The sequence below is a fragment of the Ornithodoros turicata genome, chromosome 2 (assembly GCF_037126465.1).
Source record: "Ornithodoros turicata isolate Travis chromosome 2, ASM3712646v1, whole genome shotgun sequence".
NCBI lineage: Eukaryota > Metazoa > Arthropoda > Arachnida > Ixodida > Argasidae > Ornithodoros > Ornithodoros turicata.
In genome coordinates, this window is record NC_088202.1 from 119,042,444 (window position 1) to 119,069,352 (window position 26,909).

The window sequence follows — 26,909 nt, forward strand, 5'->3', positions numbered from 1 at the left end:
ATTGCGATCTCCTGAAATCTTCCCGTTAACAACTGCCGCTGCAAAAGCTTAAAAAATGCACAGAAGGACACAAATTATATTTCTATAAATATTCGATTACGCTTAGCCTATGCGAGTTAGTGATATTGAGAAAGATCGTCACATCAGTCTGCGTGACTAACAAGTACCTAACTAAAATGAATAACAGGAAGAAAAAAAAATTCTGCTTCGCCCTTATCTACTTTACTTTTTTTTTCTCTTAAGTCTGTGTTCAAGGTCTTACATATTACGAAAAATAGCGGAAGCGGTAGCGGAGGAAGAATCCGCCGCCCACCCATATTTGTAGCGGAAATACTTTTACCGTTATCAATTTAAAATGTAACGGGATCCCTATCTTCTCAAAAACGTAGGGAATACAGTAGCGGCGCTGCTAGTAGTAGCCCTGCTATGAACAACACTGCCTCATGTCATCATTATCATGCGCCCGTTGTTGTTGTTGCTACGAAACTGATTTTCTGTCATGTTTCTTGATTGTGCTTTGTTCTATCTTACTGTAGAAGTAGAGCGCCTGTCGCGAAACGTCCCTTCGGAATTCTTGAGGCTAGTGTACTGTTACACTAATAACCATGCCCTTAACGTTCGTTCCTGATGCCTGAAACACGAGGGCGCTGAAAATACCGTGCGGCAAGTGGTGGCCCACTGATTGTAAGAGGCAGCGCTCTTTACAGGATTGAGGAAGCGGCCCACGAACAGCAGCAAGTTCTCTCACGGGACGGCATAAAGAGGTAGCCACTGTTCAGTGCCATTCGTCCTTGATTACGAACCCTGGACACAGGCTCAATACGAATTCCCCAGACCCTCTCCGAGAGAAGCTGCTCTCCCAGAGGATAGGGGGTAGTGAGAACAGCTGCAACGTAAGCACAGTGAGAAAGAACGGAAACAGCAACTTTATTTTGGCAAAGATAATAACTTAAGAACAATGAGACTGTAGCAGACGCCACGGACAGATTACATTGTACAGTACATAGTGTCTTATATATAGTGTCATTGTACACTATATATAAGCCTTATATAAGACTTATATATAGTGTCTTAATTATAGTGTCCTATACTATATATGACATATATATGTCATATATAATGTCTTCGATGAACACAGCGAAGGATATCTATAGTTGATTTGTCTCTTAGTTTTCTAACGGTATAGGATGAAAAACTACAGTCGAGAAAACAACAAAATAAGAGTAGCAACGCCGCCATCAATCAAGCTAATTTAAGAGTAGCAAGCCAAGATATTTTAGGCTGATCATTCCTACCCCATACTAAACAAGCAAACAAGAGAAATCGTTGCGGCGCAATTGATATACAACAATGATGATGAGTTCTCCTATCGTTATTCTTAATCAGAATAAAAACGGTGTGTACAGCAGGGAATATGGTCACTGTCCAACGCGTCAGAAACGTCACAAAACAATATTTCTGTGGAGAAATTCCATGTCGAATTGCTCGCATCGTGATATTTTTCAAAATTTAGGGGCGCCCACACGCGTTTCTGAAGCATGAGAATTACGCAAAACAGTTCAACCTTCCGTCCCAGGTAGCCACCATTTCATAACGGCGTTCGCGTGGTGCTTCCTATACTAAACCAGTGTGGGCAGAAACAAACTGAGTATAATTGATCCTGTCGTCGAAAAGTGTGCCGATAAAATTTATTTTCAATCGCCGCAACAAACCTCCAACTTCACTCTTCTTTGCTCACTAACAACGACGGACTTAATCTAGCCCCTCATTTTCACGACCCCAAATTAAGTCGCGCGAAATTCATATTCCTTCTTACGGATTCCTGCAGGGAATTTGGCACAATAATCGCATTATGAGAGCCTCCCTCCCCTCGCTAAAGGTTTTTTTCTTTATCTTCGCGCTGACGCCTCTTTGCTAATCAAACAGCGGACAAAACTAATCCAGCATATGCAAATAAGCCGCCAAATGAACTTTACTTATTTCTTCCTCCTCCTAACATTCCTTCTGGTCTTTCCTTCCCCTATCTCTCTCGTGCAGTAATAAAATGCGCGCAGGGCTGCCGATAGACTTTGCGCGAGGTGCACTCACTGGTGAACTCTCTTTATTCGGTCCAATGAGTTCTGGCGTCACTCGTTTCCTTGCCGAGCTTTAGTTCCCACGAGACACGCAACTTATCACGACGGGGACTTCATTCATTCACCCCTTTTTGACGTGCCGCCAACTCCGTGTGTTCGCTTTGTATCGACGTAGTTTTGAGTGAGTGCTGGGCTGGCCTCCTGTGCAGCAATTACGTTGAAGGGCAGATGTGACGCAAATCCGCCTCTTTGAGTGCGTCAGCCACCGACGACTCTCATTATGATTTTTTTCCTTTCTGTGTTTACTACACTTTATTTTGTATCACGTAATAGACGCAAGTAAGCAGTGAAACGTACAATTTGTACTTGCGTGTTGTGTATCGCTTTTTGGTATCGATATTTTTATGTCATAGGTTTTTAGAGAACATGCTGTGTTTCACAGAATTTCTTTTTCATTTTTGCGTTGGTTACGTCGATAAAGTTGAAGTTGGCTCAACTGCTTGCGGTGCGTCGGCGAAGTGGCCTTGAGGAGAGCGTCTGTCCACTTCCATTGCAACGATCCCCCGTAAACGCACGCAGCACGTAAGCGCGACGTAGAAGCAATGTGAACCAGCCGAGGCGGCGCGATAAAAAAACGCACAAAGGGGAGAGTGCGCATCGCGAGTGTGAGGAGGCCCCTCTCCAACCAGAGTGACGAGACGCGGATACACCGAGGCCTGAAAAGTCCATTAAAGAAATGCTGTCGCATTTAATAAACTGCACACAAGCAATCATAGTGGAACGTTTAGTTGGTTGTCGTACATAGTGAACCGTGAGCGAAGACAACACCGGGCGAGCTTTATGTATTAATGTATCTGATGAAGAAGATATATCATACGATGAAGGTACGCTGCGGTCTCTTCCGTCCGTCTGACTAGAAACCTGTAAGAGAAGCAGACAGGATGGTTAATACATTATGTACTTATTTCATGTTTCACGAAAGTACCAAATCCACCCTCATCCAGAAGAAGAACAGTCTCTGTTCGAAATATCGGCGGCTTCTGTCCTGAGGCAACTCCCTTCCTACCCTCATCCAGCGTTCGTTGACATCATTTTTGTTTTGTTTTTCTTTTTTTCTGAGTTTCCTCTTTATTCAGCTTCCCTTCCCTACGAGTACACACATAGCTACATCACCTATGTATGCGTACGCCATTTCCTCCCTAATGAACACGAAAAGTAATACCGAATAACACGTGGTCACAACTACCTCGTCTGGTACTGACCTTGCCGTTTCAGTTCTTTCGTAACCAACACACACGTGTGTAGAAGGAGTATAAATATAGAAATATATATAAATATAGACATATAGAAACGTCGTCAAACAAAAAGGTACACAGACGGCTGCCTGGCCACACACACACGAAGCTCACCAGTGACAGTATAGGTGTTCTTGTGCTCGGCTGTCGTCGTCGGCTTGCGATGGGAAGATAATCTGAGGTTTTACATCGCGAGACTTCTATGATAATCAGCGACGCCACAGCGGTCAGTCCGTGGATTACTTTGGCCCACCAGGAAGATAAAGACACAATCGTGCGCAAGGTTATGCTAGAGAATCCACCGGCCGTTCACCAACAACGAAATGACTACTGTATTTGAAATTCTTGACCATATCCGAGGTAGTCATTTAGTTCCCTCGACACTAAAAGATGAGCAATCTGACAAGTTGCACTCACGCTCTCCACACCGGCAGATGTCACGCGTGTCACCCTTTATCCAACGCGTGATGCGGACCCAGCGCTATCGCTGGAATTGGAGGCATGGAGGTGAAGTAACGGATAATCTTGTCCGAATGGAACAGCTATTGTAGGTATTTACACAGTAAGCAATGCATCAATTCATGCGTGTCACGAAAGACTTTCGCACATTATATCCAAATTGAGCTCGCTACCCTAAAGGCACTTCTAAACTTTTTGGGCACCGTAGGACTTCGGTACTCATTTTGAGGCGGATCGTTATTCCATTTCACCACATTACCGCCAGCAATTTGGTAGACTATCACTCCTGATGATAAAACTAGCCGCTCATCATCATTAATAAAAAGTTTTTGTTCTTGCATAATCATAACCCCGAGACTAGGAACACTACAAGGACAACACACAAAGTCTGAAACAAAGCTGAAAGTTTATGCCAAACAAATTTATATATGTTCGTGTTCCCAGTCTCGGGGTTATCATTATGCATCAGTATCACCAGCTCGCTGGTTTCTTAACCATCCTTTCATTGTTTTTTTCTTGTTGAGCTCGGTACCTGTCGCGCTCACGCCAGATACTTGTACTAGATGCCGCACCGTGGCGCCACCATCTTGTTATGCTGCTACAGAACACAGCACTGGCGTATTTCTTCATCAAAGCGGCTCCCTGTAGCTATCAGGAAGATATCTAATAAGAAACGGGTGACTGGCTATTCTGTCCATCTCTCAGTATGTGTGTCAGCTCTCCTGTTTGCTGCTGGGGCGTTGCTACAATGAAGAAATGCGAAACCCCAGTGTTCCGTGAACTTTTGTCCCTAAGCCGTACATCTGCAGGTGCATATAAAGCCAAGATAATGCCATATGTGGAATACGTGGGGTAAAACACATAGACCAGGCGATGCAGACCTCGTGACGCCATTAAAATGTTGAGAGACTGGCCTTCTCTCTATCGACTCTCTATCGTGTGCACCATATTCAACATTCCCTGATGTCATAGCGAAGGAGATATCACTTTAAGATTTTAGTTGCCTTGTGTTCTTAGGTAAGCGCTGCAGAGCAGACAGTCCATGCAAAGTAGGCTCCCATCTCCATATTTTTTTCTACTGCAATAATAATCGTCATCCATACTTTTGGACAATTTTATTGGTACGGTGGCTAATAGCAACTGAAAAGACGCATGAAGAAAAAAAAAACCATAATAATGTGAATGTTCCCCCGCATTTGTCTCGTTCGGACATCACACACCATAGGTGCATGGTCAAAAAGTGATTACAAAACTTCGTGATGTCCATGGTGTCTCTCGTGTCTCTCGCTGGACGAAAGGAAGAAGACTAAAACAAGACGAGACACACGAAGCGCTTCGTGTGTCTCCTCTTGTTTTAGTCTCCGTCCTTTCGTCCAGCGCACCCAAGACTGTGGATCACTACCAACGCGCCCGAACTAGAGTGTTGACGGAAAGAAGTTAATTGACGACGAACCCATGAATGTAGAAAAAGTGATAGGGACCAATATGGTAACAACGCTCACTCATATGTTTCCTTTCGCAACAGATTTCACACAAAAACCGTTCCCTGTTATCCGGGATCGAAAACTAACTCTCATAACATTCTCCACAAGACACCACGGTATTTATCTCAATCATTACCATGGTGCACTGCTTTGTGACCACGCGTCTTTCTTGTGTACGCGCACGGCACTTCCGCTTCCATCAAACGCCGTATCTCCTGAGCCACCAAATGTAACCCGATATCTTTATGGCATTTCCTTCTTTTTAACATTATCGTCCTTTATTAGAGCCAAGTAAAGATCGCCCTCTGGGTGTCTCCGTGTAGGCGTCCTCGACCTGCAATTTTTCACTGCTAAGTCGCTCTCTTCTTGATAAGACACTCCTTACGAAATTTCAGCATCGTCGCAAGCTTTAACGACAAGCCCGTTCGTGGGGGGTCTCCTCCTACGGTCCATCCATGGTTTGAATGGCTTTCACTGACCATCGTATATCAGCCTCCTCTGAAGATAAAGAGCCACTGTCGCCTTCGATATTTTCAGATCTGCTGCTTTCGGAATGAGCGGCAGACCAATAAATCCTGGATCCTCGCCAATTCTACCAGCTTCCTTAGGAGGTCAACTTTTTCTTGTAACATCTTATCGTATTGTCCCTTAAAACGAAAAAGACATTAGTTTGTGCCGTCTCCTTTCTTGTTACTTTATCGCGGCTTTCGGTGAGAATGTAAAACAAGCTGTGGGCCCAAGGTTTTGAGGGTTATAGATGGGGGAATCTAGATAAGGCACCTAGGCAGATATTAAGGGAACTATTATATTTTTCAGTAATAATTCGAGAGTGGGCTTTCGATAACTAGTGATTAGATCACATATAAGCGAATGCCTCAACCGAACCAAATAGAATGCGTTGTACCCATTGTCGTGCGTTGCTGAGTGCTGATACCTGTAATAAATAAAGCATAATATGGCTATCCGTACCATTACTAATACTCCTGGTTCATGGCGGTCTTAAGGATGATGGACGGACCCATCCCCATTCCAAACGCGTAAGCTAGTTCATCTGTCTTTCATCGCAATTTCTCTGCGTTTTCTAATTGCAAGTGTTTTCAAATAATTAAGATGCTTATGGCACTTTTCCTCCAATATTCCACCAAGGAATGACTGACTGTAATCTTACGATTCGCCTACTTTATCAAAGCTGTCCCAACATCGCCACCTAGCCCACTAGAAAGTGGTTGTCTGGAGCCGGGACTTTTGGGGACAATGAGTTATTACTACTACGTTGTCCCCATTGTAGCATGGGTAGTGATGTTTGATAATTTGTTTTGTTTCAATAAAATATTTTGACAAGGTAATAATGAAGCAGAATATATTAAGAAGATAATAATTAAGACAAGTCCAAACCACCGAACCACGCCTGCACGACTCCTCCATTGCCGGAGTGCTTATACACACCCTTCCAAAATGCATACAAAAGGTGGTAAAAGGTCTTTATGGCAAAAATGTAGCTTCCTTTCCGATGCTCTCCAAGACATAGCTTTCTTTGGAGTTGGAGTTGGACGGACTAGCTTTCTTTGGTTGGTGGTTGCTAAAATAACAACAAGGTAATAACAGGGGAGCTGTCTTTGGTGGTGGTGGTTGGTAAAATAACAAGGGGAGGGGGAGCTGTCTTTGTTTTTCGTGTAACAGTGCCGTTCAGCAATTACTCGAGTCCAGATTCAGTGGTCTGTAAAGCGTGCTTTGTCTGCAGTGCACTGTTGCACGTAACAGAAGCGGGCTTTTCGGCAGAACATGTTCTGATCGCCCAAACTTGCAAAGAGGCAGCATGTCAGTGCTTTTGAAATGAGACACCAGGTTGCAATATTATGCACGAAGCTAAAAAAAACAAAAAAAAAAACACATAAGCTTCACAATGCACGGTTGCATATCTGACCAGCAATCAGAGGGTATGGGTTCCGTATCGTGGCTAACCTTTCCCTTTTCATCAACTGCCGTTATTTAATGCTTAAACTCAAAACTCGTAACGTTAACGTAATCGTTCGTGTTCAGGAAGATGAAAAGGCGAGTAACAGGCAAGGTTATAGATACTTGCTCTCTAGGTGCGTCCTGGCTGAAGCACTCCGTACGTTGTACGACATCATTTGTTTCTAGGCAATACCTTTTAGCGCACTCTCACAGCGTGCATCACTTCAGTCAGCCAAATGAAAATGTTACAACGAAATGTTAGCACTTACTCTTACACTCTGTTTTATACACGTTATTACAATAACGCTTGCGCAAATAGCTATAACGTAAACAAGGACTAGAGCCGAAGAACCTTCGGGCATCCTTACAATTGCTTCTTTTATTTGTATTTAGCAGAAACGCAATCAATGGTATGGACTCAATAGCGTTTGCTAGTAAAGGACTCCCGTATCACAGAGTGATCAAGGCTAAACAGCATACACTGATACATACACAAAGTCGGCCCGCTCAAGTGTCGCATGACCAACCTCGGATACTCCAACATCTATCTTGCAACATTACTTGGCACACGCAGCGCTTCCCAGCTACCTGCGGGATACCGGTCTCTTCAGCAGCCTGTGATATCGTGGGTGGGATGCCGGAAGACCTCTGACCTCTGACCCCACATTGCCTGACTCTGACTACCCCAGGAACTTGACTGCCCACTAAGGTATTATTTATCAAGGAATAGCAAGCCGTCCTTTCTCGCTGACTTTTCCTGCCAAAATAGAATAGAATAGAAATAGAATGAAAAAAATGCCTCCCAAAATATTTAGATCCCCCCCCCACACACAAAGTCAATTCAAATTGACAGATCTACAAAGTATGCAGGATGTTTCGCCTAACGTGTTACGACAGTGCAGTTAAAAATCTACGCGTTTGAAAGCTATAGGGTAAGCGGTACTTATCTATGGGGAACTTTTTCTTTCGGAAACTCGGTTTGTTTGGCTCTCACATTTGCCCAGTTGGAGTAAAGTTTTATCGCCAGAATCGAACAGTGCATTGTGCATGTATTTACCGAAATCCACCACACACATACGCTACCTAGAGGAATGACAGAAGCTGTAAAAAATGTGCGAAGACGGGTACTTTCAAACGTGCAATTGTAGAGCCGCACTCTGTTATTCGTAGCAATACAGAGGGAACTTTCTCGTTACAACCGAACGCATCAGAAATCCACATAGCCTATGTGCCTAGAAATGTTATGCTATATGCCTAGAAGTTTTAATAATAAACAGTACATCCAGCAGAGTGGATCTTGTAAAAGGAACACAATATTCATAGGGTGCGACATGCTAAAAAATTTTGTAAAGAAATCGTGTTCCATTTCATTTTCTCTTCAGTCTACGTAAACATTGTGAGCGCTGTTGTCTTAACGCCCTATCTGCGTTGTAATCGTATCAGCTCGTCCGAGAATGGCTCCGGGTACCGATCAGCTCCAGCTCCGCGGGGCTCATACACCTTTAACCATAAATGAAAAGTACGATAAATATTTCGGGTAATATCGTCGTGAAGGATAAAATATTGTGAAATGATGTTACTGAGCAAATATTATTCTAGGCGTTACACGTAACACGGTACGAATAAAAGGTGATATGGTGATATGCTTATATGTCGAATAAACTGAGCTTCACTTATGCATTATCCATTGCGGACCAAATATATAGCACCTTCGCCACTTCTCCGCCGTAGTGGTCTTCCAATATTGCTACAGGATTATTTGGTAATAATACCTCACGAGCAGCGTTGTCCTGCCGTGAAAATTAACAAAATGACAATAATGTGTTCCCGAAATTTCAAGGAAGAGGAAAGTTCGCATACTAGGCACGATACCCCGCGAACTTCATCCGAATGGGTCGCATCAACAGAACACGTTTATTACGAACGTACAGGAGTACATATCGATGCGAGCTACTAGCTCCGACGCTTCAACCAGAAAGATTGATGTGAGAGCCCATCCCGGCAGTGGAGGTGGGGTGTGGGGTGTAGCATCCGATGTTATGGGCGCCCTTTTTGTCCCTTCTCCATGAGGGATGCATTATTGGCGCTGATGCCGAAACTGTCGTCTTATAAGCATCATGTCTGGCCCACAGCACCTTGCATTCGTAATCGCGACGAAAGAAAAATTAAGTTCCGTTTTAGAAGTGTAAGCGTCCCGATATATCTGTAGCTCTTGAAAACGCAAACAATGCGTCATGGTTCCCACAGTATTTATTCAGGTTATCAGCAGTCTTGTCGGTACACTGGTCCTATCTTGCTATCTTATTACAGCTACACAATAGCAACAGTGTCTTGTGAGCCTGCAATGCTTTTAACTAATTAAAGAGGACAGTACGCACCAGTTCACGAATTTGCTGGAGGTTTATAGAAACAACAGAAAGGCGTTAGTTTCAAGTGGATATTCATCCTAGAGGCAAATCGACATTCATTTTCGCATTCATAGATTTTGAATCGTTTCTTTACTACGCAAACCATAAAAAATAACGCACTCAATTTTGAATGCACCCGTTTTGTATGCGCTTGTGTCCACCGCGGCGGAATTATAACAAATGCTCCTGAGATTTGGTGTATGACAACATGGCTTTCTAGCCAACGGTGTTTTAATTTTTTCTGTTGTTTATAAAGGAACTTCTTACGCTTCGAATACGTTGAGGAGCCGGTGAAAGGAGGTTTCCATTATTTATACCCTGCAGAAACGGTTCGGATTATAGCGGTCTTGCAACGTCAAAAGCACTAGAGTTTTAAAGACGAATCCCCGTGCCAAATAAAGTAAATATGCCCGAGGAAAAAGAAAGTCTAAAATCCAATAAAACCTCTACACTTTCCTGAATCTTATTTTCGCTCGCCTACCGAGCAGCTAAGTCTATTGCACGAAAAGTACTCCTGAAAGAACTGACGTATCGAATTTATTATCTGTCACGTTACCGAGAGAGCGCTCCGCGAACAAAGCACATACATTCTATATAACCCGTGGATGATGCGAATTTCAGCTCTCTCAGACCTGCGGAGTAGTAGCTGACTTGTGTGTCTCAATCCGGCGCTTTTCTTGCTCCGGGGCAACAGAGAAAAATGAGCAGGATTTCAGTTTCCTAGTAGACGTTCTGTGTCGGATCAACGGTGACGGAGGCAGAGAAATGTCTTTACCGTGAAGCTACTTAATGAACTCTTTCACGTATCGCCGAGCAGGTCAGCGCACATATAGTTGATATATATACAAGCATATACGGGACGTTTCTTTTTATCTGCTGTCCCTTCCTGCTATCTTCTCTCCATCTGTCCACATCTGTAAGACGTTCATGGCCACAGTTGCTTCGCGCCGCTAACACGGAATCAAACAAAAACGAACATCTTTTTATCAGCAACAGATTTTTACAAAAAGTGCAGTTGCCTTAGGACGCTTTTGCTTTTGTCACTGGATTACTCGACGGGGCTACTACTAGGAAACCGTATTTTTTCTCAGTTAGCGAACTAATTAACGTACATCTACTACAAACCGCCGTCTCCTACAAACTGCAAGTGGTCGGCAACAGAGCGACGGTGATGTCGACATCTCCGCTCTCAAATAACGTCACGCGATTCAGGCAAACACTTATCGCGGTATATTTCACGATCTTTGTTTTGTTTTTCTTTTTCCTTCCTTTCGTTCCTTCATGTGTTCGCAGTGGGTTGCCATATCAGATGTTTCATCCTGCTGGGCACAGCTCTTGTCCTTCCCCGGTACGATCAGCGCTGATGTGTAGCGGTAATGTGCAAAGCTCTTTGCAAGCCAAAAAGAATAACAAAACAAAACAAAGATCGTGGAACATGACGTTTTTCTGTGACGCTAAGTCAGGGCGGAGATATCGACGTCACCTTCGCTCTTTTGCCGATACTTGAGGGTCGCACGAGACGGCAGAGCTGCAATAATTAGGTCTGTGGCTCGAGCTGCGATTACTATCGTGCTCCGTCAGTGGTTCGAGCGCGTCATGTGAATGTCAGGCGTTAATGTTTCAATTGCAATGTGCTTCCTAAAGTCAATAATTAAAAGTTGATTAAAATATATGTGTTAATTAGTTCCCTAATTGAGAATAAATACGGCTTCCTAGTAGCGGCCCCGCCGTGTAATCGAATCACGAAAGTAAAAGCGTCCTAACGCACCTCCCCTTTTTATGAAAATTTGTAGCAGGTAAAAAGAAACACCCTGTGTATATATATAGAGTCGACCCGCGTTTACCCGGACTTCATTTATCCGGATCCTGCACTATCCGGACAAAAAAGCATGGGGACGGATTTCTCCACATGTATGTCGCCCTTGTTTATCCGGACTTCAGCTTCCGGACTCGGACGAGAATTCCAGGGAATAGCGTCGTCGACTTGGCATCAGCATGGCCGGCAAAGCCATCAGCATGGCCGGCATATATAATGAGGGGGAAAAAAAGCTTTTTTCCCCTCATTATAATTCACTGGCTTGCACTGTGGCATTGAGGAGTGCTAAGTCACCCTCCCAGGTGTATATCGCTCGCTGAGCGACCCCTGGTTTGCCAATTTCGAACGATGCGCAGCTACCCAGAGCTGACGAGCCGCAAACACGGCGAAACACTGTGGCATTATCCTCTGGTGCTGTCGCATCGTTCCATCAGTATATATATATATATATATATATATATATATATATATACGTGCTGAACATGTATCTGTTTACAATCTTTAGTGCGTAAATCCTTAGTTGTCCTCTTTTTCATAAAATACGTGCTAAACACGTATACCGTAAAAGTCGTTGATTTTTCTCGTGGAACATATTTTCGGGTTTTGATGGAGGCCGCAGTTGACGCGGAATTCGCGGAAAACGCGGACTCATAAATGTTTCTCGGTGATGTCAGTGTATCGACTTCGCGGGTACTTAAATTCGCGAATTATTGATGCTCGCTAAAAACGCGAAAAATCGTTCCGCGTTCGAACTACACTTCGATGTTGAGGACGCATGTTCAGGACGTTGCGACCTTCATCCTTAGTCAGTTTGAGGGGGTATTCAGAACAAAATTCAAGCGGTTAAGAGCATCTACATTTAATGACAAGCTTTCGCGCTGAATCTGCACTTTGTCACGCAGATGATGAAGTGCATATTCTACACGAGCGCTTGTTATTAAAACTGTATGCTCCTAACTGCTCGAATTTTATTCTGGCCACTTTCTTCGTGGACTTGACAGCGTTTTTCATTTTGTCAGTTTGAGGAGCTTCAATCATGTCATTGAATGAGTGTTCCGCTATATACACCCATGAAAAATATCTGGAAAATATTACCTCTGCGAATACATGTACATTAGCACCTTTAATTGACGCAGTTTATATACGTGATTCATATTTGGATTTGGCAAGTAGGAGATGGGGAGAGCAGGGTACGACATCCACCTTCCCGACGTCCATGACGATGGTGAGAGAGACAAGATCAATAAACGGGGGTGTAACTCGCAACAAGGGTGAACCAGTGCCAGCACTCCCACACAAGACTCACTTATGGTGAATTCTACTGGTCTTTGTCTCGCAGGGAAGCTTACACTGGGTTGTATGCGCATGCTACACGGGTTGCTCCAGTACAACGTGCGTCGCGTTTCGTTGGTCCTTACCTTCGTCTTTGCACACCCAAGCCTGCACACTACATTGCGCTACCGCTCTCGTGGACTAGTGGCTACCATGATTGCCTTACATGCAGAGAGTGGGAGGTGACACGGGTTCCAATCCGGACGCTGGCTCTGCTGTTGGGGTGTTTGTCCTGGGATTTCCTCAATGTAGCACGTGTCCCTGTGAAGTCGACCCAGGACGTACGAGCCTCCCTGCGATAGCGGTGACTTTGCCTGCCTGAGCGTGGCCGGCAAGGCAGCTCCATCACAACCACCATTGCGCTACATTTCCAGCTCCCGTGGCCTAAGAGGCTACGATTATGGCATTAGAGCATTGCACAGGGGCATTCTTATGCTCAGGCCCGGCCCGACGACTTTCTACCTGGTCCGGCCCGGCCCAAGCCCAAATAATTTCCGCGCCGTGCCCGGACCCGAGCAATTTCTAGGCTATACGGCCCGGCCTAGAGGGCTGTAAAAGTTGACCGTGACTGTAGCAAAAAGTGGGCGTTACACAGGTTCGAGTCCGACCTAGGGCCGGCAATATACGGGCCAGGGTACTGCCCGGACCCATAATGTGAAAACTGAGCCCGGCCCAGGCCCGCAAAGATGAGGCGTTACCCAACCCAGACCAGCCCACGTGCCGTGCTAGGCTCGAGCTTTCCCCGTTCAGTGCTCTAGATGGCATTCCACGCCGAGACTGGGGGGTGAACCAGGTTCGAATCCGGGAGCCGGCAGTGCTGTCTAGGTGTTTTTCCTTGGTTGTCTGCAGACGCCTTAAGACAAATGTCGGCACATTTCTCTGTGAAGTCTGCCCAGGTCACATGCTTCCTCCCTGCGATAGTCGTGACGTTGCCCGTCTGAGCGTGGTCGACTACGGCAAGCAGTTCCGTCAACACCACCTGCATGACAACGAGAAGTGAAATTCGCCATAAGAAAATGAGAATTGAAAGAATAAGGCAAAAAAGTAGAAAGAAAGAGGACTGTAGCCGGAAGGAGGATGTGAAAGTTTAACCCATGGGAGTCACCAGTGGGAAATACTTGCCGAGTGGGCGTATGCAATTAAGTATGCGAAGTCACGAAATATCTATCAGCCGGGTTCTTCAAGAAACCGCACAAGTGTCTGCTATACTATAGTAACTACTTGGTGCTGCGCTGCCTAACGCTCCAAATTTTTACGCTATCAAGAGGTCGAGCGTCCAGGAGTCGCCTCAAGGATACTGCGACTGTCGAACTACTTCGAACGCACGAAGTATTTTTTTTAACTTCCGTTTTAGCGCCGCGAAGCAACTGTGGCTATGAGCGGCGTACAGATGTGGACAGATGGAGGGAGGACAAAGGAAGGAATGCCTCATGCCTCTCCCACACTTATGGTGGAAAATAATAATAATAATAATAATTATTATTATTATTATGCTGCTGATGATGATTCTGTTTATTGCGATTATTTAGAAACGTGCAGAGTAAGAATAAGAATAATAATCATATTATTATTATTATTATTATTATTATTATTATTATTATTATTATTAACCATTGGTGCTTCCTTGTTGTAGTAATAGATGAGGTGAAACGCATTAGCTCTGTTGCAGATGAGTTTGTTGCGGGAGCCAGTCCCGCGTACGGTTCCAAACCACAACAAAGTTTTACGACACAAATTTGAAAGCCCTGAGATCTTTCGAATCACGAACGAGTATCACTGTGGATGATCAAGGGTTTCTATTTTGTCCTCCGTAATCCCGCTGAGTGCCCACAACGTATCGCCTTTCTTTTCTCTTGCTTCGTCGTCTTTTCCGAAATCCCCTTCGCGGGCTGGAGGGACCACTCGGGTGCTCTTGAATATATTTCATGGTATGAGCACTGTTATGCGACGGCACCTCAAGATCGACAAGAACCGTAGCAACCAAAATCACGAAAAGCCCAGAGCAGTAGAGCGAGCGTCTGAGAGGATAGGTACATTAAAATGCTGACCATGCATAAATCCCTGCATACCCATCGCGTAAGCATTCTTACCCTTCCTTGAATATTTACGGTTGAGCAGAAATCACGTTTTTCTTCCCCTTATATTTAGCTGAAGGAGAGCAGGAGAGCTGCTAGGAAAGCTAATAAAATTCCGTGAACTATTCTTACTGCAAGGACAGGGGGAGAAGCGTGCGAGAAGCAAAGGATAAACGTGAAAAGTTTGGAAATGTAAAGTTTCTTATTGGAGTTTGGAAACAAAGAACACGTTGGAGGGAATTAAAACGGGGGCGGCAATATCGCTAGGGGTAGAACATCATTGTGGAATCACATGCATAATTGAGAAGCGTATTTCGAATATCTGTGGAAGATTTGCTATGAATTCCAATAAGCACTAAGCGATTTCAAATAGCTCAGATATTTACGTACGTAAATCTGACGTGGGTTTTGCTTGCGAAAATAGTAATTGTGACTTCAAGTATACCGTCTCAGACTCTTCTTATAAGACCCTTAGGCTTGATTTTGGTGGAATTGGTTCGTGCATTATTAACGTTAATGCATTCTTTCATACGTAGTGGAATACTTGATATTCTGTTCGAGTGAGTCCGTTTTCGTAAACTGCCTGCCGTTCGTCGCCTGTCAGTTTATTTATTTATGACAATACCTCACGTGCCCTCAGGAGGCGTTGTGTGAGGGGGAGGTTACATCAACAAATATACAATACACAACAGGAGAAGCAATTAAACACGTAAGAAAAAACAATATTGTGAAACCATTTTGAGTTAAAAATATGAGATGATGATAGGGAAATTATATACCAAAACTGGCAGCTAGCTGGCTGCGAAAAAATGAAAAGTCAGAGTTGGCTACGATAGACTGAGGAAGGTTGTTCCAAGCAGTGATGGTTTTGGGGAAGAACGAAAACTGGAAATGGGAGGTACGACATGGAATGTGGTCGATTTTATGGGCATGATCGATCATAGAGGAGATGTAGTGGGCCATAGTGATGTACCCTGGTGGGATGGTTGTGGTGTAGTAGAATTTATTAAATATACACAGACAATAGTATTTCCTACGGTGTGCAAGAGGAAGAAGACTGATAGAGTCCTTGAAAGATGGTAATACTGGACGGAAAAGAATAGTCTGATAAAATAAAGCGAACTGCACGGTTTTGTATGAATTCAAGATGAGTAGTAAGTTGATGAATGCGTAAGAACGGCTATTAGTGTACCTAACCTTCAGTGAATTAAAAAAACTATATCCTTGTGTATTTGCCTCATTTGTATGACTTATCTGCTTCCCTGTGCCGAAGGGTCGCGATTAAGTGTTACGAACAGCGTATGAGGATTACACGGCGAAAACTTGACACCCTGCAACCCTTTTTCTGATTTTCATTATCGAAATACTTTTCATATGGCATGACCAGCCCTATAATATACCGTTTCATTCCTCAACACATCATTGTTAGCGCCACAGTAAAAAAAAAAACGACATAACAAAACGTAATCAAATTCTGTACCCCTTCTTACATACGTTCCTTCAGGCCTTCCATGCCACTGTGCTACATTGGCGCGGAAAATGGAATTACGTCCTGCCATGTCTTCCCGTTTTTGCTGAAAGGATTTCCTTTCTTGCGAGAACATATCCGTCTCTCAGATTAATTTTTGTGTCCGCCGTCTGCTTGCCTTTAATCGCTTTCCCTGTTTGGATGTGGCAGCTGCTTTCATAAATTTTGTCTTTCTCTCGGCCCTGTAACAACAATTACAAGTCCCTGCGAGGGCCCACATCTGTCGCGCGTTCCTTCAACGCTGCATTTCTGTCTTCTGCCAACAGGGGGAAGCCGGCCACTGTTGCGTTCGTTTACTTTCCTTGCTATTGCTGGTGACCCGAAATTCATGTGTTGTGTCCCATATTGCCTTCGCTGGGGCATGCCATATTGCGATGCTTTGTGACTTCTCGTTTATTCGTGATGTATGGCTGTATATCTCAACGGGAAAGGCACATTCGATTTGGAATGACAAATAAAGAACGAGAGAGAGAAAAAAAAGAACAACAACGGGCTTTGGAAGTTTGACCTCACGCGGATGTTTGGGAAGTCGCACGGTGTTGAAACTAATCATCAATGCTCGAATAGGAGAGCACCTTGCAGTTCTCCAAGCACCCTAGCGTGAACAATGAAAAACGCTAGTTTCGTTCCTGCCGTCAGCTTGTACTACAACTACCACAGGGCTCCAACTATGCATACTCTTTAGTGCATGTTATACAGGGTGTTTTTTTTATCCGTCACATATTTAAAAAAAAAACCTAACAGAGCAAAATAGATGCCGTTCTAGCAGGTGGGTAATTCAGCCAGACGAACATCCTCTAGGACAGCGTATGCAGCTACAGGACGACTAATTAGCTAAAATCAGGTTATGAACTTATTAATTCGATGTTTCCTGGGAAATGCGAGACAGCAGAAGTGGAGCCAGTCACTACTCATATCCATCGTCCGTATTAAACACCCTGAGAAGCGAACGTACTTTTTTCGCCAAGCACCAAATTTCGCTATGCAAATGAGCCGATATCGGAACTACACACCACTCGAGCGCAGAAAGAGTGACAGGCAATTAATGCGAGACGGCCACGTGTTTTGGTGCGATGGAGCTGATTGAAGTAGGCGTTAACCTGTTGGTCAGATAGACCGCTCTCCGACTTCTAAGAGTACTGTACCGACGCACGTTCCTCCAGGGCGTCAGTCGTGACGTTGCCTACCTCTATGAGGCCGACAACAGCGAGCCCTTTCACCAACACCACCGCTATCCGGCTCAGATAAGGCGAAGGTCGCCTCGTTTCTGCGCTCGAAAAGCGTGTAGTTCTGCTTTCGGCTCATTTGCATAGCGATATTTGACAATTTATATCTCAAAGTTCGTCCGCTTCACAGGGTGTTTAATGAGGCCTGTGGATTTGAATAACGACTGGCTCCAATTCTGCTATCTCGCAGAAAACATCTAATTAATAAGTTGATGAATGAAATTTAGCCAATTATTCGTCCAGTAGCTGCACACGCTGTCCCTGGTTTTTGGCGCTTTTAGTAGAATGCAAGGGTAAAAAATATGGTGAGCGAACTGCCAGTTCTACCAAGAACAACCGAGACTTCTGAGAAATGCATTTTGGGGAGGCAGTACAGGGAAGCTTTTGAAATGTCGGTGTTGGTGTTTCTTTCATGTTTTTTTTTCTTCACCTTCTTTCTTTGTTGCGTAGCGTAGCGCAGCCAGTGGAGGAGAGCTCAATTGTTGTACTTGTACATAACTTTAACTTCATTCTCATATCTCACATCTAATGTTTCGCGTGTAATGGGGCAGTGTACGGCACTCCAGTGGTGGATCACTCCAGGTCATAGTCCTGATTTACTTGTTGTTGTTGTTTTGAAATGTCCAGGAACGAAGTAAAGGAACAAGAGCTTGGCTTACTTCACGAGAACTTGTGCGTACCGTTTCCAATGAGCTCCATAGGAGAGAGCAAATTTCTCCTCCTCGTCGTAGATGACTGTAGCGGACATGGGCACAGGAACTTTCGAGGCAGCGAAGCAGTGGCCATCTACAGGTGGAAATACTATTTGACTTCAAGGTAACATTGACGTGTGCGCAAGATGGCGGATCACTTGGAGAAGATCGATGATTACCTTACATGGCGGTACAATGGTATAATGTTCGTCATGGCGGATGGTCTCTAGGCAACAGTTGACCGTGAACCTTGAGTCGTCGCCATGAGAGAAAAGTGAGATGGAAGCCGTCAACACGATGATACAGGCTCTGTTCAACGCACGAACCAATCAACCAGACTTCTGCAAAAGGGGTCTAGAAGAAGCTCGTAGATGCCAATAGAGGCAAAGTCGTCGGGAAGTGTTTCAACCAATGAACGGAATCCAATGAAATAAGGAGGAGGATGTGGTCTGGAATCTCTCAGCGAACATCAGAGAAATTTAGGTGAGACATAGGAAGACGCCGAGATAGCTGCTATCGCAATTCAGGGCTTACCAAATGCGTACTATGGCGCAGTCCGGGGATTTCATGTATTCGCCATGGCTATCATTGTCCCAGAAAAAGTGAAATATGCACCTTTTATAAGAAGTGCAATGCAAGAAGGAGGGATCGGTTGACGAAACAGCGTGTTAACTTAGAAGTGGTCAAAAGTCTACCCACAGGAAGGTAAATAATAAAAGTGTGACAGTTGTGGAAAAACCTGGTCATATCGGCTCTAACTATCCGACTGCGATAAGTGGAAAGTGTTTTCCTCGATAGCAGATTAGAGCTGGAAACTTCACGAGCGCAAATGTGGAGAGGTCAAAGGTGACTGAAAGACTACTGAAATTGTCGATGACGTACGAAGACGGAAAGCGACTGAGTGAACTCATGAACGAACGAACGAAATGGGATGAATTCAACCAACTTTTTTGGCTCCCAACCAACCAACAAGGCTTAAGTGTCTGTGCCGTCCTTAGTTGTGGTAAAGCCTCCGCCAATTCTCGTTGTTTACGAAATGGAATGCATTCGCATTCAAAGCTGCGGAAAATGACTGTCATTTTGTAGACTGCTCTATCGATTCTTGAGCATCCAGTTATGTGACAGCGTGCAAGGGCATCCTTAGGAGCTTCGATTGAGAGAGTGACAGAAAAGTAACTGTAGCTGGCGGAAAATCAATTGATGCTGAGGGATCAGGTACTGTCATTTTGCATGTCCAGGACTACAATGTCGGCAGTAGGCCAACGGTCAAAGACGTTCGCTACGTTCCTCGTATCACGGGCAATCTCGTTTCAGTACCCAGGCTAAGAGACAGCGCCATGGAGGTGGAGTTGAACGGAGACGACTGTACCGTGTACGAAGAAGGCGTTTTCGTTTTTTTTTCTCTCCGTTTTTTCTGGAGTGAAAGTCTAAGGAATTTAAAAATTGTATGCTAGTCTGTGAACCAAGCCAACCAACCTCATGTAGCGGTATAGCAGCTTTTAACACTTTACGGATTTCGGCGCGCTTTATCATCGCTAGCCTAAACAAGATCCATCAATTTCCCGCAAGAAAAGTGCTTACCATTAAGTTGAGTGCAAGTTAAACTGTTCAGCTTTCGTAGGTATACTCTCTTTCTCGTTTCCTGCAATACTTAGCACCTATATCTAAGTATATTTCAAAACATAATAGGTAGCTGCGATTCATCACACTTACCTAATGGGCTGTGAGCACAGTCAACCTGAACGATAAAGTGAGATTAGAACAGCGTCATCGTCGTCTTCCATTCTACATCACCAAAGTAAAGCGGGCCGCCACACTGGATGACATGTTCCCTTCTACTTTATTTTCACGCGCTGGGCTTTACGGCTTTTTTCCCTCAAAGAACTCCTCCCGGAATCCCTTGCCAGCGCATCAGTCATAGCGACGTATCCCTCCAAAACTTTATTTTGCCTTTCAGAATTACTTATATTCTTTCATTGTGCCTCCTCCTAGAGGATCTTCTGATGATGTATTGATCCTTGGAAAGAGAAAATTCAACGTTCGTTATTAAAAGTTGCTGCATACGAAGAATAATACCACGCTTTAAAAGTCGCGCGCTTGCGTTTTTCTTATTCTTTTTTATGTCAGGCATCCGTATGAATTCCAAGGATCATTCTTATCAATATGAGTTTTCGATGCGCATGGGTCTCTGTCTTTCCTCCGAAATTCTGCCACACTAGTATATTTAGAGAACAAATTAAAAAAAAAAAAAAAGAAACGTCAAACGGGCAGATCCATTATTGTGAGAAAGCCCACTTGCGCTAAGGGTCCTCAGCATTTCAGTTGCGTTTGGGTCTTTGTGTGATTACCCTTGTGATGTCTGTGCCATAGACATGTGTCTCATAAACAATGAATGAGTAGTCATGGAGGGGTCAATGAAGAGTCAGGAGAGGATGACTCATAGCAGGCCTCTTAGGCAGGGACTGAAACCTAAACGAATATCGGTTCGGTTACTGTTGAGTGTCAGAACTCTAAGAGCAGTTACTTATACGCAGGGTGTCGAACCGAAAGGTTTTTCGTTTCGGTTTTCGTTCCAGTTCTATCATAAACGGTCCGGTACCGGTTCTGCTCCGGAGCACAAAAATTACGGTTCATACCGGTTTTAACTGGTTCCGCTTCTGGTGGGCATATGCATTCCCAGAAAAAAAAATCAATGTTGCAAAATGTAAACCCGTTTATTCCGCATACATGGTATTTATAGGCAGCTGAGAAATTGGTAGCTCATGGTTCCTATAGGTGACTGTCTGTTCAAATAGGCTTTTCCTTTCTTGAAGTGCATCATACAGACGGATTTGTTTGCTGTGATGTCATACGTAAAGTACTTTCTTGCTGGATTGGTGCGATCGCGTCCCATCCGAATGTCTGTGGCTGCTTCCTAGTCAGCACATACCAACGCACGAGTACGACGCAAATCGACGAACACCTTCACTCACAAACACGCACGACGGCTCCGTCTTCTTTTCTTCGTGTCCTATCTCTGTCCTGTCCACAAAACAGGCGCCACTTCTCATGCGCTTGCCTTAGCGGATACGACGTTGGCAGCACACCTCGGGATAAATGTGCTCAACTTCGCTGCTCTCAAACAAGGGACGCTTTGCGCGACATTACGCAGCCCCCTTGGGTCGCTGTGTCGTTGAGTGTGTTTTCTCTTAAGGGGAACGTAACCAGGGAGGAGTGTTTGAGCGGATGAAAATAAAACGAACACTACGGCACATTGGTAGAGAGTCACAACCGGTCACATGTACCTCTAAGTCTAAGTGCGCGAACGATAGAACGTTATAAAGGGAGCCTAAGGGTCATAGTATACCGATATACATTCCACCGTAACCCTCGTAAAGCATCCGTGACATGACTTCAGAACACGCGACGTCAGTTTCATTCGCCTATTCGTAGTCCACAGCGGCGAAGTTTTTTCTTGGACCGAAAACCGTTAAATAAATTTTGCGGTTTCCCTCCAGAGCGAAAAAAACGTATACGGTTTCGATTCCGTTCCGGTTCGCACCAAAATAGCAGTTTTTTCCGGTTATCGGTTCTGGTTTTCGGTTCGCTCCGACACCCTGCTTATACGGGATTCGCCGTTCTAATATTTGCGGTTAACGGTAACCAAACAGCTAAACCGGTATTTTCTTCGGTTTTCTCTAGGATGTATCTGCAGGCTGCGTGGATGTCGCAAAATGAGCTACAAAGTGAAATCGGTTAAAAATGAACATATCGGGCCCCGAAAGGTTGGTGCAGTGCCATCTGTCAGGCTGAGCTGTACACGTTACTAAAAAAAATGAACTAAGTGCGTTACCCGTTACTAACAAATAAAATGAACGCGTTCGCGTTACTTGGAAGTAACGAATTGTGTTACAGTTGCATACAAGGCAGCAGAAATACGAAAGCATCGCCTACTTTATTTTTTCAGCTCATCCATGCTGAATTACACTTGAGTAGCACATGGTACACAAAGCTGGCTGGTACACCGATTCATATGAACCAGTAACAGAAATCACATTTATCGGTTCAGGTTACGGTTTCGGTTAATTGCCGATGGTGAATTGCGGTTCCGTTCCGTTTACGGTTCCTGAAAAAAAAAAGGGGGGGGGGGGTTCTGAGCGGTTTTCATTTCCGTTCTGGTTTCAGTCCTTGCTCTTAGGTGCTGCAATCTTTAAAGAGCTCAAAACTAATTCAGCCAACTTATCACGGCCTACATAAATCTGCAAAGGCTAGTACCGTTGTGAATATATCTACCGTTGTGACAATGAAGCAACAATAGAGTCACTGGCACAGGAAGTTGAGTAGGGTGTAAACGTGGAGCTGTCTTGGACGGAAGAACATTTTCTCCCCGTAAACTACAAAAGAAGCTCGGCACCATCGTTCTGGCAGGTCGGGGTCACACGAATCATTGTGGAAAAGAAGCTTTCATTTGTTTTATATGATGACGTCCTATATACTGATGATCAGCAAACTGAAGACCGGTAAAAGAACTGAACTTTACTGAACTGGAGAGCTGAAATGAAGATCGGCGAGAAGTCACGAAAGTTTAACAATCGCCTAATAACCGTTTTTATATATAGGGTGTTTGCTCTAACGTGTCCAGAAATTATATTTAAAGCGAGCGTTAAAAGGAAAGCAAGTGGTACTTTTCTGCTACTTGAGTAAGAAACAGGTACTGCTTCACTAGTAGCACCTGTTTTTTAGTCAAGTAGCTGAAAAGTAGCGCTGGTTTCTCTTTTATCGCTCACTTTACATACAATTTCTGGACACGTTAAAGCAAACACCCTGTATATACAAAGCCATGAAAAGTCACTGAACTGAACTGAAGACCGGCGAAAAGTCATCGAGCGTCGCGGTGGTGGGAATCGAGACCACGCCTCTCTGATTACCGGTCGGTGTACTACCATTACACAACGCCGTCATCGCGCTCCTTGTCAACATACGTATCAATGCCTCGTTCCGGAAGACATGGACACCTATTCACTCTTACAGTTTCTTCCATGTGCTCTCGCATTCACATAGGGACGAACAAACCGAGGCCAGCGGCATTTTTCATAATAACGTAATTGCAGATGCTGAGGGAGTAATTAAAGGGTAGCACAAAAGTGCGAAAAATTCTCTTCGCAGTGTGAAAGATCCCGTCGCCATGACAGTAACTCAAAAGGAACGGGGTTCACCCGTTGCGCCGTTTTTGACTAAAAAAAATGTAGTTTTTTTTCTATCCTTCCTCCGAGCCGGCGAAAAATGTCACGGGCACACGTCACCTCCAGGGCACCCAATAGACCTGTCCTCGTTTACAAACAAATGACGTCGGATGGTAGAACAGCGCTGCCAACTTGGTAGCCTGGAACTACTTAAGCGAAAAACCAGTAAGTCACAAGAAAGCCACGTTTAAATATAGTTTTTCATACTGTAAGGTTTTTATGCAATTCACGCGTATTATTAGTTGTATGGCCTTGTTCTGCTCCATTATACCAGTAACCCTATCCTTTCGGTAGCCCTTTCTACAGATGGCTACCGGGCTCTTCCATCTTCAGGAGCATGAAGGGCACGAGTTTCTCACGGTGTGCACGTGGTTTCTCATACAAAGTGAGCGCGAACTAAGTCGTAATAACAAACCACATTCCGCACAGGATTACGACATTGACTTTCGAGACGATGCAACTACAGTCACTAAATAGGAGTACAATGGATAGGGGTAAATAGGGGTGTTCCCTATTTAGTGACTCCAGGTGCAACCGACCCTTGTGTGGAGACTTGTTCTTTTTTTCGTTCTTTTTTTCTTGTTTTGGCGGTGGAGAACGCGAATGAAGACACCAAAGCGACTAGAAACGTGGCCACGTTTGTGTGTACCACTAGTCCACTAATACAAAGAAGGGACACTTGACCTTCGTAAAAGGATACCGCGTTGTGAAGCGGCGGTGATCTCCATTCGTGCTGTTTCGGTTTTGCTATGTCTACCAACGTCATGATAACGTCACGGTGACGTTTCTTCAATAGAGGTCTATTGTCGAGGGAAATATATTCCGGGAGGGACATATTCTGTAGTAGCTATAGCCAGAGCTACTGCCAACTGCGGGTGGAGCAGTACGGGTCAGATTGCAGATGCGTGCGCACCAGAATCTAGAGCATGCAGTGTTGGGACGTTATAACGTCAACAATTTTATTTTACGATGATGATTAGGGAGTTTCATCGCCAGGGAAGATACTCTACCTCATTGCTGGTGGTAATCTGGGAAATGAAATAATGAGCCTCCTCACAGCGGTACGGTGTTCCAAAAGGTCACAAGAGCTTTGAGTGCAGAGCGTTGGCAAGCAAGGTTTTGCCATGGGCCAAGCAATTTTGACAAAGCGAGGGGTGGCGACAGTCTAGCTGACTTAGAGACCTGGAAAGTGTGGTTGGGGCACAACAGATACAAGAGAGCTGTTTTGTAATTGCGCCGCCCATCTCTGTATGCTCTACAACGCTGTTCGTGACAAACATTTCAAGTGGGACACGTTATTTGAAGTGGAAAAATTATTGTTACAAATCATAACGCCATCTTCATTAGAAGATGGCATATTTCATCATTGTGACGTATCCAAGCTTCATTTTCTGCCATCGGCACTCGCTGACTTTTTCGCAACTGCCATCCTTGAGATCAGTGCGTGGGCATTGGCGAAGCTTAACTGTTCTGTTTGTCTTAACTGTTCGCTCATTATTTGTAAATTACGTTACCTTATTCACTACCACATTTCATAACCATGTGCTCATGTCATAAGCAGATACATGTTTGTTTGCTATTTGCTTATTTGTGTACCATAGCTGCTCGGAACTCCAGCATTCTATGCTAGCAGCTCGACATAAGCGCTGTGTTTATACTCCATTCGTAATCCGATTTTGTCGTTGTGAACAAGACTTCTCGAAACTTTAATCCTTTAATCGTTACACACTACTTTTTGGCTTAGTTTCACGAAACATCGGTAAAACTAGAAATAATGCGTTTGCTCGTTTTATTGCTACCAGCATGAAAACTATATTGAGTACTTCTCCTTACTGCTAAATAGCCTCAGTTGGACAACTCTCAGTACCAGGCATAAATGACACGGGTCTCGACGATGAGATTGTGCAGTTGATATCAGCAGTACCACGGCGGCAAAACGTAACTGGCAGTATATTCTTCTTGTACCGCTATTCTAACTCGGGAAGCTGAACTGTGGAAAAAAAAACTCGTGCCATTTCGTCTGTGGACAGGGCTAAGTGTCCCATTTCCCATGTAAGTAATGCCCATTTCAGGTTGAACAGCAACGATCGTAGTACATTGACTTGTGTGCGTATTAAGACGCCTGTTATCCAGTGGCAATGTCGCTTGATCTTTTACACTTCACAATGTTATGCCCCACTGCTGTGCTGTGTTTCCTGAATGTGATTCCTCTCTTTCTTTGTTTTTTCTTTGCAATAAACCTATATTCCCCCACCCCCCTCCTGAATGTGAATGAACCACCGTCACCAATCTTTGAGGAGACTTTTCCAGGTCAGTCAAAAACGAATCCATATCGTGACCGTTAAATTGAATTGAGCTTGGATTTGAATGTTAAAAAAAAGAAAAAGAAAAGAAAGAGAGACTAAATTGAATTCGCCACCTGACAGTGGCTGTGTAGACGAAGCTATCGCAAGGGTTCCGCGTTTTCAGTTTTTATTTTTTGGCGGATTCGGCGTATGCTTTTTGGTGTTTATTGATTTTCACGAAATTGGCGTTTTTCGATGTTTCTCCTGGCGTGTACATGGTTTCCCTGACAGTTATCGGCGAATAGAAATCACAATGTAATTTCCGCACGACGCTCATTGAACATGGCGTTGTTAGCTGCGGTGGCCTTTTACGTCTAACGAAAAGTAAACAGACATTTTTCACGACCATCATATTTATGTATGGTTTCCTAATCTGTATCAACAACTTGCTGGGCACGTGCTGCAATTTATTTCTGTCATCCTGTCATCGTTCCTGGAATGTCCCTCTGTATTCGATGTTTTTCGATTAAAACCGAATGAGGGAAAATTTACCCGGCGTATGTTTTTCGGTGTTTTTCGGTTAAAACCGAAAACGCCGGACCCTAGCTATCGCTTATTTCTCACAATAATGCAGATGGACTTCTCGCGTCTGTTCATATTGCAACTGAAAACGCAGCAACAAATATACGATCACGACAACGACGACGACGATGATGATATCCCCAAGAACAGTCGCGATCCTCAGGACGTCCTCAAAGTGTCATCGCGTCCTCGTCCGTGATGGAATGTCCGGAGGAGATCCAGAGAGTGTCATCATGGGATCTTCCAGTGATAGTCATTTGCGTACATCCTGCGGCCGCCAGCCGGAGGACATATATAGGAGAAGTAAATTAGTTTAATAGTGCGATGGGTGCATTTCTATGCCTGCGCCCATTAATTAGTGTTTCGCGGTTTGTTTGTCATAACTAAATTCAACCAAATCAGCAGTGACCATGTATAAGCTACAAAAATACTACAAAGAGAAAATACAAAAGAATACAGTGGTACAAATACAAA

General features: G+C 44.3%; 1 long non-coding RNA gene across 1 annotated transcript; it reads right to left on the reverse strand.

The window, feature by feature from the left end:
* Positions 1-2,845: 2,845 nt before the first annotated feature.
* On the reverse strand, positions 2,846-20,122 carry LOC135383985 (uncharacterized). Its single transcript, XR_010420189.1, has 3 exons — positions 20,060-20,122; positions 18,314-18,440; positions 2,846-2,996 (listed from the first exon to the last, which is right to left on the reverse strand). It is a non-coding gene; the product is annotated as an uncharacterized LOC135383985 (long non-coding RNA).
* Between the last annotated feature and the right edge of the window lie 6,787 nt (positions 20,123-26,909).